This window comes from Rhinoraja longicauda, chromosome 4, assembly GCF_053455715.1.
Source record: "Rhinoraja longicauda isolate Sanriku21f chromosome 4, sRhiLon1.1, whole genome shotgun sequence".
In the NCBI taxonomy this organism is placed as follows: Eukaryota; Metazoa; Chordata; class Chondrichthyes; order Rajiformes; family Arhynchobatidae; genus Rhinoraja; species Rhinoraja longicauda.
Genome location: NC_135956.1, coordinates 85,818,188 through 85,835,281, shown reverse-complemented (window position 1 = coordinate 85,835,281; position 17,094 = coordinate 85,818,188).

The window sequence follows — 17,094 nt, the reverse complement described above, 5'->3', positions numbered from 1 at the left end:
TCGAATTCAATTGGCATTTTTATTTTTACATTAGTTTTTAATTGAAATCTTTTAATGGAATATCATTTTTATTTTAAAGAAACAACTTGTTTTAATTGTGTTTACATTTTTTGCGTTACTTTTGTATGTCTATCAAAGGCATTTAAAAGCTATTTGTCAAGTCAAGTCAACTTTATTTGTATAAGAAAATAACTGCAGATGCTGGTACAGATCGATTTATTCACAAAATGCTGGAGTAACTCAGCAGGTCAGGCAGCATCTCGGGAGAGAAGGAAAGGGTGACGTTTCGGGTCGAGACCCTTCTTCAGACAACTTTATTTGTCACATACATATACAAGATGAGCAGTGAAATGAAAGTGGCAATGCCTGCGGATTGTGCTAAACTACAAAACAGAATAGAATTATTTTTTTAACACAAAAAATAAATTAATACAGTAAACCTGTGAACCTTTGACAGAGAGGAGGTGGGTTGACTTTGCAAGGGTCCTCTGGGGTACGGGGAGAAGAATTGGGGGTCAGCTTGTTTGGACAAGTGTATCTCAAGAAAGTCCGATGAAGACATGAATCTGGGCAGCGGTGGCGTCCGGCATGAATCTGCACAATTAAAATAGCCGCTGCTCCTTCAACTATTTTGTAATGTGATTCCAGGGTGTTGTCTATTGCCACTTATGAAACTAACTGCATATTTGCGGATCTGCTTTTAATTGTAGCACGTGTGCGGCACGGTGGCGCAGCGGTAGAGTTGCTGCCTTACAGCGCCAGAGACCCCGGCTCGATCCTGACTACGTGCTTCTCTGTATGGAGTTTGTACGGAGATGAGGAAAAACCTTTTCAGTCAGTAAATCTGTGGAATTCTTTGCCTCAGAAGGCAGGGGAGGCCAATTCTCTGGATGCTTTCAAGAGAGAGCTAGATAGAGCTCTTAATGATAACGGAGTCAGGGGGTATGGGGAGAAGGCAGGAACAGGGTACTGATTGTGAATGATCAGCCATGATCACATTGAATGGCGGTGCAGGCTCCCTTTCAGAATGGCAGGCAGTAACTAGTGGGGTACCGCAAGGTTCGGTGCTGGGACCGCAGCTATTTACAATATACATTAATGACTTGGATGAAGGGATTAAAAGTACCATTAGAAAATTTGCAGATGATACAAAGCTGGGTGGTGGTGTGAACTGTGAAGAAGATGCTATGAGGTTGCAGGGTGACGGACAGGTTGTGTGAGTGGGCGGATGCATGGCAGATGCAGTTTAATGTGGATAAGTGTGAGGTTATCCACTTTGGTGGTAAGAATAGGAAGGCAGAGTATTATCTGAATGGTGTCAAGTTAGGAACAGGGGACGTACAACGAGATCTGGGTGTCCTAGTGCATCAGTCACTGAAAGGAAGCATGCAGGTACAGCAGGCAGTGAAGAAAGCCAATGGAATGTTGGCCTTCATAACAAGAGGAGATGAGTATAGAAGCAAAGAGGTCCTTTTGCAGTTGTACAGGGCCCTAGTGAGACTGCACCTGGAGTACTGTGTGCAGTTTTGAGGAAGGATATTTTTGCTATTGAGGGCATGCAGCGTAGGTTTACTAGGTTAATTCCCGGAATGGCGGGACTATCATATGTTGAAAGACTGGAGCGACTAGATTTGTATACACTGGAAGTTAGAAGGATGAGAGGAGATCTTATCGAAACGTATAAGATTATTAAGGGGTTGGACACGTTAGAGGCAGGAAACATGTTCCCAATGTTGGGGGAGTCCAGAACAAGGGCCCACAGTTTAAGAATAAGGGGTAGGCCATTTAGAACTGAGATGAGGAAAAACGTTTTCAGTCAGAGAGTTGTGAATCTGTGGAATTCTCTGCCTCAGAAGGCAGTGGAGGCCAGTTCTCTGAATGCATTCAAGAGAGAGCTGGATAGAGCTCTTAAGGATAGCGGAGTCAGGGGGGATGGGGAGAAGGCAGGAACGGGGTACTGATTGAGAATGATCAGCCATGATCACATTGAATGGCGGTGCTGGCTCGAAGGGCCGAATGGCCTACTCCTGCACCTATTGTCTATTGTCTATTGCACGTTCTCCCCGTGACCTGCGTGGGTTTTCTCCGAGATCTTCGGTTTCCTCCCACTCTCCAAAGACGTACAGGTTTGTATGTTAATTGGCTTGGTATAAATGGCCCTACTGGCATACTGGCATACTGTATAACCACATGGTATGCCAGCTGCTCAGAAAAGGACAGGAAGGCCCTTCAGAGGGTCATCACAACGGCCCAGAAGATCAACGGCTGCTCACTGCCCTCCCTGGAGCACCTGTTCAGCCTACGCTGCCTCAGTAGAGCAGGCAAAATAATAAAAGATCCATCCCACCCCGGCCACCGTCTGTTTGTTCATCTGCCCTCTGGTCGACGTTTCAGGTCGATCAAATCCCAAACAAACAGACTTAAGAACAGTTTTTACCCCAGGGCCATACGAGAACTGAACACTACCTTCTGCACTAGGCAACACTGTTAAAAATCTTTGTACTTAATATAATTGTATTTATTTGTTTTTTGCATTTATTGCATATATGTTTGTACGCACCGTCAGGATTGGCTATTTTTTAATTTCGTTGTACTCGTTGCAATGACAATAAATGAATATTATTATTATTATTATTAGAGTGTAGGATAGTGTTAATGTGCGGGGATCGCTGGTCGGCGCGGACTCGGTGGGCCGAAGGGCCTGTTTCCGCCCTGTATCTCTAAACTAAACTAAACTAAACTAACTTTATTTGGATCTACAAGTCTATAGAAAACAGAAAGCCAGCATAGTATGGGGGTAGGACTGCTGGTGAGAGTTCAATTACTGCAGTGATCACACACAATCCAAATTAAAAGAGCTCCAGCTGACCCTGCGTGAATAGTATTGAACCCATCACCTGCCAGACCTTGGCCTGCCTCTCCTCTCTCTGAGCTTCCTCCCTCCCTTACAATCAGTCTGAAGAAGGGTGCTAACCTGATCCATGCTCTCCAGAGACGCTGCCCGACCTGCTGTGTTACTCCAGCACTTTGTGTCTTTTTTTTTGCATGTTATTTTAATCTGATTATCACATTTTTAGAATTGTTGATAATTCATTTCACTGTAAATTGTAAAATCATTGAAGACTTGCTGTTACAATATATTTCCTGTATGGATACAAAAGAAGAATCCTGTTCATGTGCTATGCCTAGACTATTTATTTTTAGTTGTACCAGCAGAAACATAGTTTTTATGCTTGGATTTTGTGAATGACCTGTTTGACTAAGTATAAGACTAACATTTATTTCAAAGATCATTTCAAGATAATGTGATGTTTGGTGGACAGTGTGGGGTGGGAGGACCCGTTGCTCCTCCCATGCAGCAGGTGGCGCTGCACAGGACAAAGGGAGATGTTTTGTACACAGTGTGGGAGTGTGCAGTCAGATCGTGTGGTTGCAGCCATTTTAGTTGTCTTGTTGCCAGCATTGAGTTAATGTAATAAAGACCTCTGTTTAGATTTTAGATTTAGAGATACAGTGCAGAAGGCAGTGGAGGCCAATTCTCCAGGGTTGTACCTTGAAGACTTGCAAAGTTTCATACAGACATAGAACAAGAACACGAAAGATAACTTTTGGAATGTTCTCTACTCGTATGAATAAAGCATGGAAACTATCTTTTCTGATTTACATTATCAGTAATGAACTTTTTGAAAGTTTTTTGAACTCCAGTGCAAAAACATGACATTTTGAAAGTTTTCATAATGTTACATAACCGGTTTGGTTTATCATTACAAATGCATCAGCCTCCTCTATGGCGCACCCTCAAAAATCATCAATAAACTTCAATACATTCAAAACTCCGCTGCCCGTCTACTCACACACACCTCGATCCGTGACCATATCACCCCCGTCCTTTATAAACTCCACTGGCTCCCCATCCCCCAGAGAATCCAGTACAAAATCCTCCTCATAACCTACAAAGCCCTCCATAACCTGGCCCCATCCTACCTGACCGACCTCCTCCACAGGCACACTCCCACCTGCACCCTCCGCTCTGCCGCTGCCAATCTCCTATCCCCCCACATCCGGACTAAACTCAGATCCTGGGGGGACAGGGCTTTCTCCATCGCTGCTCCCACCCTATGGAACTCACTACCCCAAACCGTTAGAGACTCCCCCACACTCACCACATTCAAAACATCGCTGAAGTCTCACCTGTTCAGTACTGCCTTCAACCACTGAAGGTCACCTCACCTTCTGTCTCCTTTCTCTGTTCAATTATTTATTTACTTATTTATCTATTTATTCATTTCCCTATGTTCTCAAAATCTCTGAAAAGCGTCTTTGAGTATATGAAAAGCGCTATATAAATAAAATGTATTATTATTATTATTATTATTATTATTATTATTATCTATATTCAGGCATGAATGAATGGCAGTAGGATATCCACTGGCCACATTGCATTGTTATTTGCAGATAATCGGTGTAGATTTAACATGCTTCAGTAAATACAAAAAATTAAGGGTACAACTCATATTTTATTTTTGCATTTTAGGTGAAATTGGCAAAGTGATAGCTCAATTTTTGCTTGTTCTCAAGACTGGCCATGATTGAGTAGTTCCGTCAGACACAGTATCTGATGTTTGGTTTTGCCTGATGGATTCTTAGAAATACAGAAAATAGTAATTTTATGTATTGCTGGACCAAGTGGACCCGTTGGGCCCAAACCTCTCCTGCATTGGTGCAGCACCCTCTCCTCTTCCACTCCCCTCTCACCTTCCTTCCCTTCCCCTCTCTCCACCCCCCTCCTCCTCCCCTCCCCCCTCCAAAAAGGCCAGGGTGGGAATGGGAAGGATAAAGTTTATGTTCCTTACAAAACATTCATTTTGCATACATTTAACTGATCTAAATTAAAGAGCATTGATGAAAAGAAATGATAAAAAAATGACAATAGACAATAGACAATAGGTGCAGGAGGCGGCCATTCGGCCCTTCGAGCCAGCACCGCCATTCAATGTGATTATGGCTGATCATTCTCAATCAGTACCCCGTTCCTGCCTTCTCCCCATACCCCCCTGACTCCGCTATCCTTAAGAGCTCTATCTAGCTCTCTCTTGAATACATTCAGAGAATTGGCCTCCACTGCCTTCTGAGGCAGAGAATTCCACAGATTCACAACTCTCTGACTGAAATAGTTTTTCCTCACTTACATTTTTAAAGATTATAAAGACTGGCGCTACATGCACCTGTGTACGGCTGGCATTGAACTGTAAGATCAAATAGAAACCTCTTTATTATTAAGATACAGAATGCCCAGATCTAAAGGTGAATGCACAATTTTGGAACACGCTGACATTTGCACTGCCTCTCATGAATCCAACCCAATATCTTATTTATCAACTTAAAATAATGGTAGAAGAAAAATATCATGGCTTTGACAGACAATTGGGGCAATAAATCTATACTGATGCTGCTGAATTCCGATCTGCAACATTTGTAGGATTTGAAGACGGCAGGGAAGAGAAAAAGACATTTTTGGCCTTCCATCACAGTGAGGAGGGACTGGAGGAGACTCACTGTGATGGATGTTTCTTTTTGTTTGGTGTTAGTTGTGATTGTATGTGTTATTGCATTTTTATTGATTATTCTTATTGGTCTTATTGTTTAACTGTGGGTAATGTTTCATTTCACTACACATTTATGTGTATGTAACAAATAAACGACTATTGACTATTGACTATTGAATAAGGCTCAAGAGAACTGATCTTTTAAAAACCAATAAACGGGCCTAAAATGTGATATAATTGAAGGATAAAAAGACGTCACACAAGTTACCGGGACAAATAAGGGTGACAAATCAGAATATGAAAACTTTAGGAACAATGTTTTTAAAAAATAGTGAATCTGAGGAGATTTATAAATCAAATTATACATGGATGTGAATGATTTGTACGCCGATTTGTACGATTGTCAGGTTTGTACATTTTCAGACAATACAAAACATTGTCAGATAACAGGTTAATTGACTGGGTAAATGTAAAAAAAAAATTTTTTTTTGTCCCTAGTGGGTGTAGGATAGTGTTAATGTATGGGGATCGCTGGGCGGCGCGGACTTAGTGGGCCGAAAAGGCCTGTTTCCGCGCTGTATATATATGATATGATATGATAACGAAGGAGGTAGTCTAAAGATCTGGTAGGACAATCAGCTGGAGCTCGGAGGAGGCCAAGGCCAGAAAGGTTAGTACGGGAATGGGAAGGAGAGTTAAAATTGGTTGGCAACTGTGAGGTCCAGCAGAATTCTCCAATTTTAGGTATCGAACATTAAATTCTCCAATTGTAAGTTACTACCTGCAAACAGCACCTTTTTTTATCCCCTCTTCTCATTGCCCCACCCGGACTCTCACCCATTTCCCTGTCCCTCCTCACCTTTCACTTATATTCCTTCCTCTGACTTCACAGTTCGCACCTCTTCTATCCTTATAGCTTTTGTCTTTTCATCTCTGGCCTTTGTCCATCCATCAGCGTATCAACCCCCCTCCTCCCCCACCCTCACCTGTACCTATCACTCGCCAGGCTTTGTCCTGCCCCTCCCAGCTTTCTCCCTCCCCCTCCCCAACCACAATCAGTCTGAAGAAGGGTTCCACCCCAAAATATCATAGAGTTATAGAGAGTCATAGAGTGATACAGTGTGGAAACAGGCCCTTCGGCCTAACTTGCCCATACGGGCCAACATGTCCCAGCTGCTCTAATCCCATCTGCCTATGTTTGGTCCAAATCCCTCCAAACCTGTCCCATCCATGTACCTGTCTAACTGTTTCTTGTGTAAGCTGTCTTTTTACTCTTCAATTATATCACATTTTAGGCCTGTTTATCAGTTCTCTTAAGCCTTATTAAAAGTGAAAAAAATCCTACAAATGTTGCAGATTGGGATAGTCCCTGCCTCAACTACCTCCTCTGGCAGCTCGTTCCATACTCCCACCACCCTGTGCGTGAAAAGGTTACCCCTCGGATTCCTATTAAATCTTTTCCCTTTCACCTTAAACCCATGTCCTCTGGTCCTCGATTCACCTCTTCTAGTCAAGTCAAGTCAAGTCAAGTCAATTTTATTTGTATAGCACATTTAAAAACAACCCACGTTGACCAAAGTGCTGTACATTTGATTAGGTTCCAATAGAAAAAAAAATGAAAACATACAGTAGTACGCAAACAGTTCACAGCGCCTCCTCAATGAGCCTCAAACGCTAGGGAGTAGAAATATGTTTTGAGCCTGGACTTAAAGGAGTCGATGGAGGGGGCAGTTCTGATCGGGAGAGGGATGCTGTTCCACAGTCTAGGAGCTGCAACCGCAAAAGCGCGGTCACCCCTGAGTTTAAGCCTAGACTGCGGGATAGTGAATAGCCCCAAGTCGGCCGATCTGAGGGACCTGGAGTTAGAGAGGGGGGTTAGAAGATTTTTGATGTAGGGGGGGGAGTCATCTAGTTATTCCAGCACTCATTTTGTAAACCAGTATTTTCAGTTCCTCGTGCCTTCGAAGTAATGATGCTTGACGTGGATGTTTGGAAGCATAAAGTGAAATATCTTTAAGTTCTTTACCATATGGATACAATGTACAATGTAGAAGTCAGCTGTTTTAAGTGCATGGCCAACCTATTCAATAGCAGAAGAGTTAAGGGCCTGTCCCACTTAGGCGATTTTAAGGCGACCGCTGGCGACTAGGCTGTCGCCGACAGTTCGCCGACAGTTCGCCGGGGTGTCGCGGGCATGATCGTGAAGAGTCTTCCAAAGATCATTGTGGATCTCAGCGCTTCGCCGAGAAATCAAACGGTTTGAAATCTCTCGGCGACAGCTGGCTTGTCACCAGGTATCGTTGCTTATTGCGGGCGCTGTCGCATGCTGTCCCCAGGTTTGCTAGGTTCTCTTAGATGCATTTAGAAGCACGTAATATTAAAATAAGTAAAGTCATTTCAAAATACCATAAAATGCTTGTGTTTAACCAATTTATTTACCGTCAGGACATGCAGCGTAGCGTAGGTTCACTAGGTTAATTCCCGGAATGGCGGGACTGTCGTATGTTGAAAGGCTGGAGCAATTAGGCTTGTATACACTGGAATTTAGAAGGATGAGGGGGGATCTTATTGAAACATATAAGATAATTAGGGGATTGGACACATTAGAGGCAGGAAACATGTTCCCAATGTTGGGGGAGTCCAGAACAAGGGGCCACAGTTTAAGAATAAGGGGTAGGCCATTTAGAACGAAGATGAGGAAGAACTTTTTCAGTCAGAGAGTGGTGAAGGTGTGGAATTCTCTGCCTCAGAAGGCAGTGGAGGCCAGTTCGTTGGATGCTTTCAAGAGAGAGCTGGATAGAGCTCTTAAGGATAGCGGAGTGAGGGGGTATGGGGAGAAGGCAGGAACGGGGTACTGATTGAGAATGATCAGCCATGATCGCATTGAATGGCGGTGCTGGCTCGAAGGGCTGAATGGCCTACTCCTGCACCTATTGTCTATTTGACAGGTAGATTGGAGGCGGCAGTTTGACGGTCAGGTAAGCGTGGGAATTTTCGCGATGTTTATGGCCATCAGCCATTACATTTAAAGTGGGCTCCCAACCCAGATATGCAACCCAGAAACCAGATATGCATCTCCCGTACATTTTCAAAGAATGCCCACACACTTTTCACAAAACTCCACTGAACCACTTTTTAAATCAATTTTTTGAATACAGCTATTAGTAAACTGGAAGTAAATCCAGTTTATTCCTTGTTACAGTGAAGCTTGGTTTTCAAGTAACCCATACAAGGTGTTATAGTTCAAAACTCTCAAGTACTTACCGACTTGTCAGTGATTTCATCGAAAACCAGGACGCCGGAGAAGCATTGACAGCGTGGGAATTTTCGCGATGTTTCAGAAGACGCTGTAATCTCGACCTGACTCGGCATTGTCGTGGTCATTGTCGTGGTCATTGTCGTGGTCATTGTCGTGGTCATTGTCGTGGTCATTGTCGTCGGGTAAAAGAAAAGTTCGGCGATCTGCTACAACTTTGACAGTCGCCGGCAGTCGCCAAAAAAATCGCCTAAAGTGGGACAGGCCCTTTAAACTACTAGTGGTCTGAGACCTGGGACTAGTTATTTATAGGCATCATTTTTTATTGACAGAGGCCTTATTTGCTGCAAGCAGGTGCAGCTGACACGTTACAGGGGCGGCCTGTGGCAGATGCTAAGTACAGCAGGAGCGGAGTTACGTGATTTGTAAGTTGCAGAATTGTTACAGTCTTCCGCAGGTGGTCTTCTTATCGAGTCCACATCACAAGATTGGAAATTGTTCGGCCCAGAGCTGAACACACTTCTCAGCTTCTGCATACAATTGAGTCTTGTGCCTCTTGTGGTTCTTGTGCCTCTTGTGGTTCTTGTGCCTCTTGTGGTTCTTGTGCGTCTTATGCGTCTTGTTCCTCTTGTGCCTCTTGTGGTTCTTGTGGTTCTTGTGCGTCTTATGCGTCTTGTTCCTCTTGTGCCTCTTGTGGTTCTCGTGGTTCTTGACTTAGATGAAGGGATTAAAAGTACCATTAGCAAATTTGCAGATGATACTAAGCTGGGGGGTAGTGTGAATTGTGAGGAAGATGCAATAAGGCTGCAGGGTGACTTGGACAGGTTGTGTGAGTGGGCGGATACATGGCAGATGCAGTTTAATGTAGATAAGTGTGAGGTTATTCACTTTGGAAGTAAGAATAGAAAGGCAGATTATTATCTGAATGGTGTCAAGTTAGGAAGAGGGGATGTTCAACGAGATCTGGGTGTCCTAGTGCATCAGTCAATGAAAGGAAGCATGCAGGTACAGCAGGCAGTGAAGAAAGCCAATGGAATGCTGGCCTTCGTAACAAGAGGAGTTGAGTATAGGAGCAAAGAGGTCCTTCTACAGTTGTACCGGGCCCTGGTGAGACCGCACCTGGAGTACTGTGTGCAGTTTTGGTCTCCAAATTTGAGGAAGGATATTCTTGCTATGGAGGGCGTGCAGCGTAGGTTCACTAGGTTAATTCCCGGAATGGCGGGACTGTCGTATGTTGAAAGGCTGGAGCGATTGGGCTTGTATACACTGGAATTTAGAAGGATGAGGGGGGATCTTATTGAAACATATAAGATAATTAGGGGATTGGACACATTAGAGGCAGGAAACATGTTCCCAATGTTGGGGGAGTCCAGAACAAGGGCCACAGTTTAAGAATAAGGGGTAGGCCATTTAGAACGGAGATGAGGAAGAACTTTTTCAGTCAGAGAATGGTGAAGGTGTGGAATTCTCTGCCTCAGAAGGCAGTGGAGGCCAGTTCGTTGGATGCTTTCAAGAGAGAGCTGGATAGAGCTCTTAAGGATAGCGGAGTGAGGGGGTATGGGGAGAAGGCAGGAACGGGGTACTGATTGAGAGTGATCAGCCATGATCGCGTTGAATGGCGGTGCTGGCTCGAAGGGCTGAATGGCCTACTCCTGCACCTATTGTCTATTGTCTATTGTCTATTGTCTATTGTGCGTCTTGTGGTTCTTGTGGTTCTTGTGGTTCTTGTGGTTCTTGTGCGTCTTATGCGTCTTGTTCCTCTTGTGCCTCTTGTCGTTCTTGTGCCTCTTGTGCGTCTTGTGCTTCTTGCCCGTGATGGTGGAAAGATTGATGGAAACCGGGCCGCGACGTGAAACTTCTTTCCTTGACCCCCTGCAGGTGGTGAAACAAGACAAGTTAGTAAATATTACAGGGCGGCGGTTAGTTATATCGGCACGGCTGAGTAGATTATATAAGATGTGTAGGAAAGAAAACTGCGGATGCAAGTTTAGGAGCAGCTTTTTGTGCTTCTGTCCAGAGATGCTGCCTGACCCGCTGTGTTACTCCACCATTTTGTGTCTACCTTTGATTATATAAGAGTTTGCTGCACACAATTTAACACTATCCCTACATTTAGTACGGAACAGCTCTCAAAATGTGGCTGCGTATATGCCGGTCAATTTGTGACTTGACCCACTCCATATTGGTGAGTATGTTCAGTAGGTATTGTTCTGGAAGCCATTGAGCCATGAAGCATGGAAGCAGGTGTGTTGGGCTTCCAAGTCCAATCTGAACATCAAGCACCATTAGCCATTTTATTCTCCCCCACCTCAATCGGCTCACAACGATGCTTCGTTGCAAGCAATATTCTTGCCAAGGCTTTTGTTTACCTTTGTAAAGCTGAGCACGTGGAAAAAAATCCAGTTGTGCAGGAAAAAAAACCTGCAGATGCTGGTTAAAATCGAAGGCAGACACACAATGCTGGAGTAACTCAACGGGTCATGCAGCATCTCGGGAGACAAGGAATGGATGACGTTTCAGTCAATTGTACAGGGCATTGGTGAGACCACACCTGGAGTATTGGTCTCCTAATCTGAGGAAAGACATTCTTGCCATAGAGTGAGTACAGAGAAGGTTCACCAGATTGATTCCTGGGATGGCAGGACTTTCAAATGAAGAAAGACTGGATAGACTCGACTTGTACTCGCTGGAATTTAGAAGATTGAGGGGGGATCTTATAGAAACTTACAAATTTCTTAAGGGGTTGGACAGGCTAGATGCAGGAAGATTGTTCCCAATGTTGGGGAAGTCCAGAACAAGGGGTCACACAAGTTTAAGGATAAGGGGGAAGTCTTTTAGGACCGAGATGAGAACGTTTTTTTTCACACAGAGAGTGGTGAGTCTGTGGAATTCTCTGCCACAGAAGGTAGTTGAGGCCAGTTCATTGGCTATATTTAAGAGGGAGTTAGATGTGGCCCTTGTGGCTAAAGGGATCAGGGGGTATGGAGAGAAGGCAGGTACGGGATACTGAGTTGGATGATCAGCCATGATCATATTGAATGGCGGTGCAGGCTCGAAGGGCCGAATGGCCTACTCCTGCACCTATTTTCTATGTTTCTATGTTTCTATGGCACTCATTCCTTCTCTGACCCGCCTGACCTGCTGAGTTACTCCAGCATTGTGTGTCTACCTGAAACCCAGTTGAGTTGTTTGATCGCAATCATTAACTATTGAGATCTTGGTTGTTTGATTCCGTGGGCTTCAAGGGTGTTGCGGCATTCCGACAATTCCTGACCTTATTTTAAGGGGGGACACGTTGACACAGCGGTAGAGTTGCTGCCTTACCGTGCTTACTGTGTCAGAGACACGGGTTTGATCCCGACTATGGGTGCTTGTCTGTTCGGAGTTTATCCAAACTAACATCTGGAATTTAGAAGGATGAGAGGAGATCTTATCGAAACGTATAAGATTATTAAGGGGTTGGACACGTTAGAGGCAGGAAACATGTTCCCAATGTTGGGGGAGTCCAGAACCAGGGGCCACAGTTTAAGAATAAGGGGTAGGCCATTTAGAAATGAGATGAAGAAAAACTTTTTCAGTCAGAGAGTTGTGAATCTGTGGAATTCTCTGCCTCAGAAAGCAGTGGAGGCCAATTCTCTGAATGCATTCAAGAGAGAGCTAGATAGAGCTCTTAAGGATAGTGGAGTCAGGGGGTATGGGGAGAAGGCAGGAACGGGGTACTGATTGAGAATGATCAGCCATGATCACATTGAATGGCGGTGCTGGCTCGAAGGGCCGAATGGCCACCTCCTGCACCCATTGTCTATTGTCTATTGTCCCCATGACCGCGTGGGATTCTCCAAAATCTTCAGTTTCCTCCCACACTCCAAAGACGTACAGGTTTGTAGGTTAATTGGCTTAGTATAAATGTAACATTGTCCCTAGGGTGTGTTGGATAGTGTTAGTGCGCACTAAACATCTAAACAGCCATGATCACATTGAATGGCGGTGCTGGCTCGAAGGGCCGAATAGCCTACTCCTTACACCTATTGTCTATTGTCTATCGTCAAATGATTGCATCGCATCATTTCTTCGGAATTATGTAAATTAATTTCTCGGTATGTGGCAATATATTTTGTTTGACTTTTTCATGTAGTAACAGTAGCAGGCCTATTCAGCCAATAGACAATAGACAATTGGTGCAGGAAGAGGCCATTCGGCCCTTTGAGCCAGCACCGCCATTCAATGTGATCATGGCTGATCATTCTCAATCAGTACCCCGTTCCTGCCTTCTCCCCATAACCCCTGACTCCGCTATCCTTAAGAGCTCTATCTAGCTCTCTCTTGAATGCATTCAGAGAATTGGCCTCCACTGCCTTCTGAGGCAGAGAATTCCACAGATTCACAACTCTCTGACTGAAAACGTTTTTCCTCATCTCCGTTCTAAATGGCCTACCCCTTATTCTTAAACTGTGGCCCCTTGTTCTGGACTCCCCCAACATTGGGAACATGTTTCCTGCCTCTAACGTGTCCAACCCCTTAATAATCTTATACGCTTCGATAAGATCCCCTCTCATCCTTCTAAATTCCAGTGTATACAAGCCTAGTCGCTCCAGTCTTTCAACATATGACAGTCCCGCCATTCCGGGAATTAACCTAGCAGCCAGATCATAGTCAAGTCAAGTCAAGTCAATTTTATTTGTATAGCACATTTAAAAACAACCCACGTTGACCAAAGTGCTGTACATCTGTTTAGGTACTAAGGAAAAAATGAAACATACAGTAGCACACAAACATAACAGCACATACAAAACAGTTCACAGTGCCTCCTCAACAGGCCTCAAACGCTAGGGAGTAGAAATAGGTTTTGAGCCTGGACTTAAAGGAGGGGGCAGTTCTGATGGGGAGAGGGATGCTGTTCCACAGTCTAGGAGCTGCAACCGCAAAAGCGCGGTCACCCCTGAGCTTAAGCCTAGACCGCGGGATAGTGAGTAGCCCCAAGTCGGCCGACCTGAGGGACCTGGAGTTAGAGAGGTGGGTTAGAAGATTTTTGATGTGGGGGGGGGGTAATGTCCATTTAGGGCTTTATATGTGAATAGGAGGAGCTTGAAGTTGATTCTGTACCGTACAGGGAGCCAGTGGAGAGAGGCCAGAATTGGCGTGATGTGGTCCCTTTTACGGGTACCCGTCAGGAGTCTCGCTGCAGCGTTTTGGACCAGTTGCAGGCGGGACAGGGATGATTGGCTGATCCCAGTGTATAGGGAGTTGCAGTAGTCTAGGCGGGAGGAAATGAAAGCGTGAATGATTTTTTCAGTGTCGTCGAATTGGAGGAAAGGTTTGATTAGCCCATACGTTTTGGTTAGCTATGATATTCCTGAAAATAAATGCTCATCCGCCTTTGGAGCTTTCACTGGCACAGTGCAATGAACGCCTGTTTATCAGCATCATACAAAATTACATGGAAAACCTTCATCCAACACTGCAAGGCTCAGCTTTTCCCCATGTAAATGACTGCAATTTGTTGCCATAACAACAAACATGGCACATGGCAAAGCTTTATGCAGGGGAATGTTAAATAGTACCGGGCAAACGCGAGGGGGGGAAATAACAAGGGATTTGGTATGTATAAGAAAATAACTGCAGATGCTGGTACAAATCGAAGGTATTTATTCACAAAATGCTGGAGTAACTCAGCAGGTCAGGCAGCATCTCAGGAGAGAAGGAATCGGTGACGTTTCGGGACGAGACCCTTCTTCAGTCTGAAGAAGGGTCTCGACCCGAAACGTCACCCATTCCTTCTCTCCTGAGATGCTACCTGACCTGCTGAGTTACTCCAGCATTTTGTGAATAAATAGGGATTTGGTATGTGGTGCTTGATAATAAATTGGACCAAGTAATGGATCATTTTTTGAGCAAAAGGTGACCTTGGAATCAAAATGTCCATCTGACCGTAAAGTAAAATATTCAGTATCATCTTCATTTTGGCCTTCCGGTACTTCTTATCTTTTTGCAGTTCTCAAAGGTTTTATCCACAAATCTGTTTTTGTTTAACCCTGGGTGGCACCCACAATTCAGATTATTATGCGAGGCTTCAGGTTTTCTGTGAGGGTTTGCTTTTACCTTCAACACTACCAACTTGCAGTGGCATTCAGTCTGCATTCTTGTGAAAGTGCTGTGACACCAATGCCAGTTGAATCACAGTTGGAGACGCATGTTTCCACGAAGATGGTAAGTGGAGAGAGATGTGGCAAGTGAAGGCCAACCTTCAGAGAAGAGGCCGCAGGATGCTGGGAATAAAAATAGAAACGCTTAAAGTCGGAACGGAGGAAGAGGGGCGTAAGAGGTTGGGTATTTGGAGAATGCGACATGGGTGGAGGGTAGATTGAGGTTTCAGAGAGACGAAACACGAAGCTATTGTACGTGAGGTTCAAGGTGTGGAGGCTGCGGTTTTATAGTGACAGATGAATGAGACCTGGTGCAGTATGGGATGTCAGCATAGTTTCTGGAGAGGTTGGATAGAACAACTGAGTTGAATACAACAAAACTGCAAGCGATCAACATGGTGACAATGGTGGCTTTTCAGGATGTGCTTTTCAATAGACAATAGACAACAGGTGCAGGAGGAGGCCATTCGGCCCTTCGAGTCAGCACCGCCATTCAATGTTATCATGGCTGATCATTCTCAATCAGTACCCCGTTCCTGCCTTCTCCCCATACACCCTGACTCCACTATCCTTAAGAGCTCTATCTAGCTCTCTCTTGAATGCATCCAGAGAATTGGCCCCCACTGCCTTCTGAGGCAGAGAGTTCCACAGATTCACAACTCTCTGACTGAAAAAGTTTTTCCTCATCTCAGTTCTGAATGGCCTACCCCTTATTCTTAAACTGTGGCCCCTTGTTCTGGACACCCCCAACATTGGGAACATGTTTCCTGCCTCGAACGTGTAATGATGTAGCTGACCATAAGGACCTCAAAGTACGGCCAGACCATTTCACACCTTTATGGTCAGGTGTGCATACCCCCTACAAACAGCACAGCAGTAAAACTCATTTTATCTTTGTGTTAGTAGTGTCTGTCTGTGTGTGAGCTTTGGTCTTTAATAAACGTAGTGAAATGTAGTGGATGTGCTTGCCTCATTTATCTGCATAAATGAATGAAAAGTGTTCTCATAGCGCAGCGCGTGTGTCAGCGTTTGATTTTAATGTTCAAAATGAATGCGACTAGAATCTTTGAATGGGATGTCATGATAAAGTAATCAGAAATTCAATAAATTCCGACGCCTGTTTTAAAACAAAATCACCAAAATCAACTTTATTCAAAAACTCTTTGAATGAGATGTCAACAGGCAACAATAGACAATAGACAATAGGTGTAGGAGGAGGCCATTCGGCCCTTCAAGCCAGCATCGCCATTCAATGTGATCATGGCTGATCATTCTCAATCAGTACCCCGTTCCTGCCTTCTCCCCATACCCCCTGACTCCGCTATCCTTAAGAGCTCTATCCAGCTCTCTCTTGAACAACCTAGCAAACCTGGGGACAGCATGCGACAGCGCCCGCAATAAGCAACGTTGCCTGGCGACAAGCCAGCTGTCGCTGAGAGATTTCAAACCGGATGATTTCTCAGCGACGCACCGAGATCCACTACGATCTTTGGAAGACTCCTCACGATCATGCCCGCGATACCCCGGCGAACTGTCGGTGACAGCCTAGTCGTCAGCAGTCGCCTTAAAATCGCCTAAGTGGGACAGGCCCTTTTGTTGCTCATGATCTCTGATGCAGTATGAAAAGGATTAGGACTACTCGCATCATATATTTTTAACCATACTTTTTTTTCTTGTTAAGCTGCATTTGGAGCAATACTGGGTGATTCAGGGGTGCAGCTAGTACAACTGCTGCCTCACGGCTCCAGCAACCCTGGTCTAGCCTGACCTCCAGTCACTTCTATCTCTTATGAATTTATGAACTTTATATGATGACTAGACAGGTGTGCACCCGTTGGGTGAAGATCTCTACTGTGGGCGGCCGCCCCTGTTGGGTGGAAACCTCTCCTGTGGGCCCAGCAACCCTACCGATCCGTGGACCGGTTGCTGGGCGGGGAGTGTCCCCTGGGGCCGTGGGCAGGCGAGGGGGGACAGGGAAGGGGAGGGGGAGCCACTCACGTCGGCCCCGGGCGTCGGCCAGACCGAGCCATGGACTCGAAAGCTCCCCTGCAGCGGTCGGCGGCGAATGGCGGCGACGGCCATCTTGTTGGACCCTGTTGGACCCTCTGCCGCATCTCTGCACCACGGGACGAAGGTGAGGTGCGGGGCA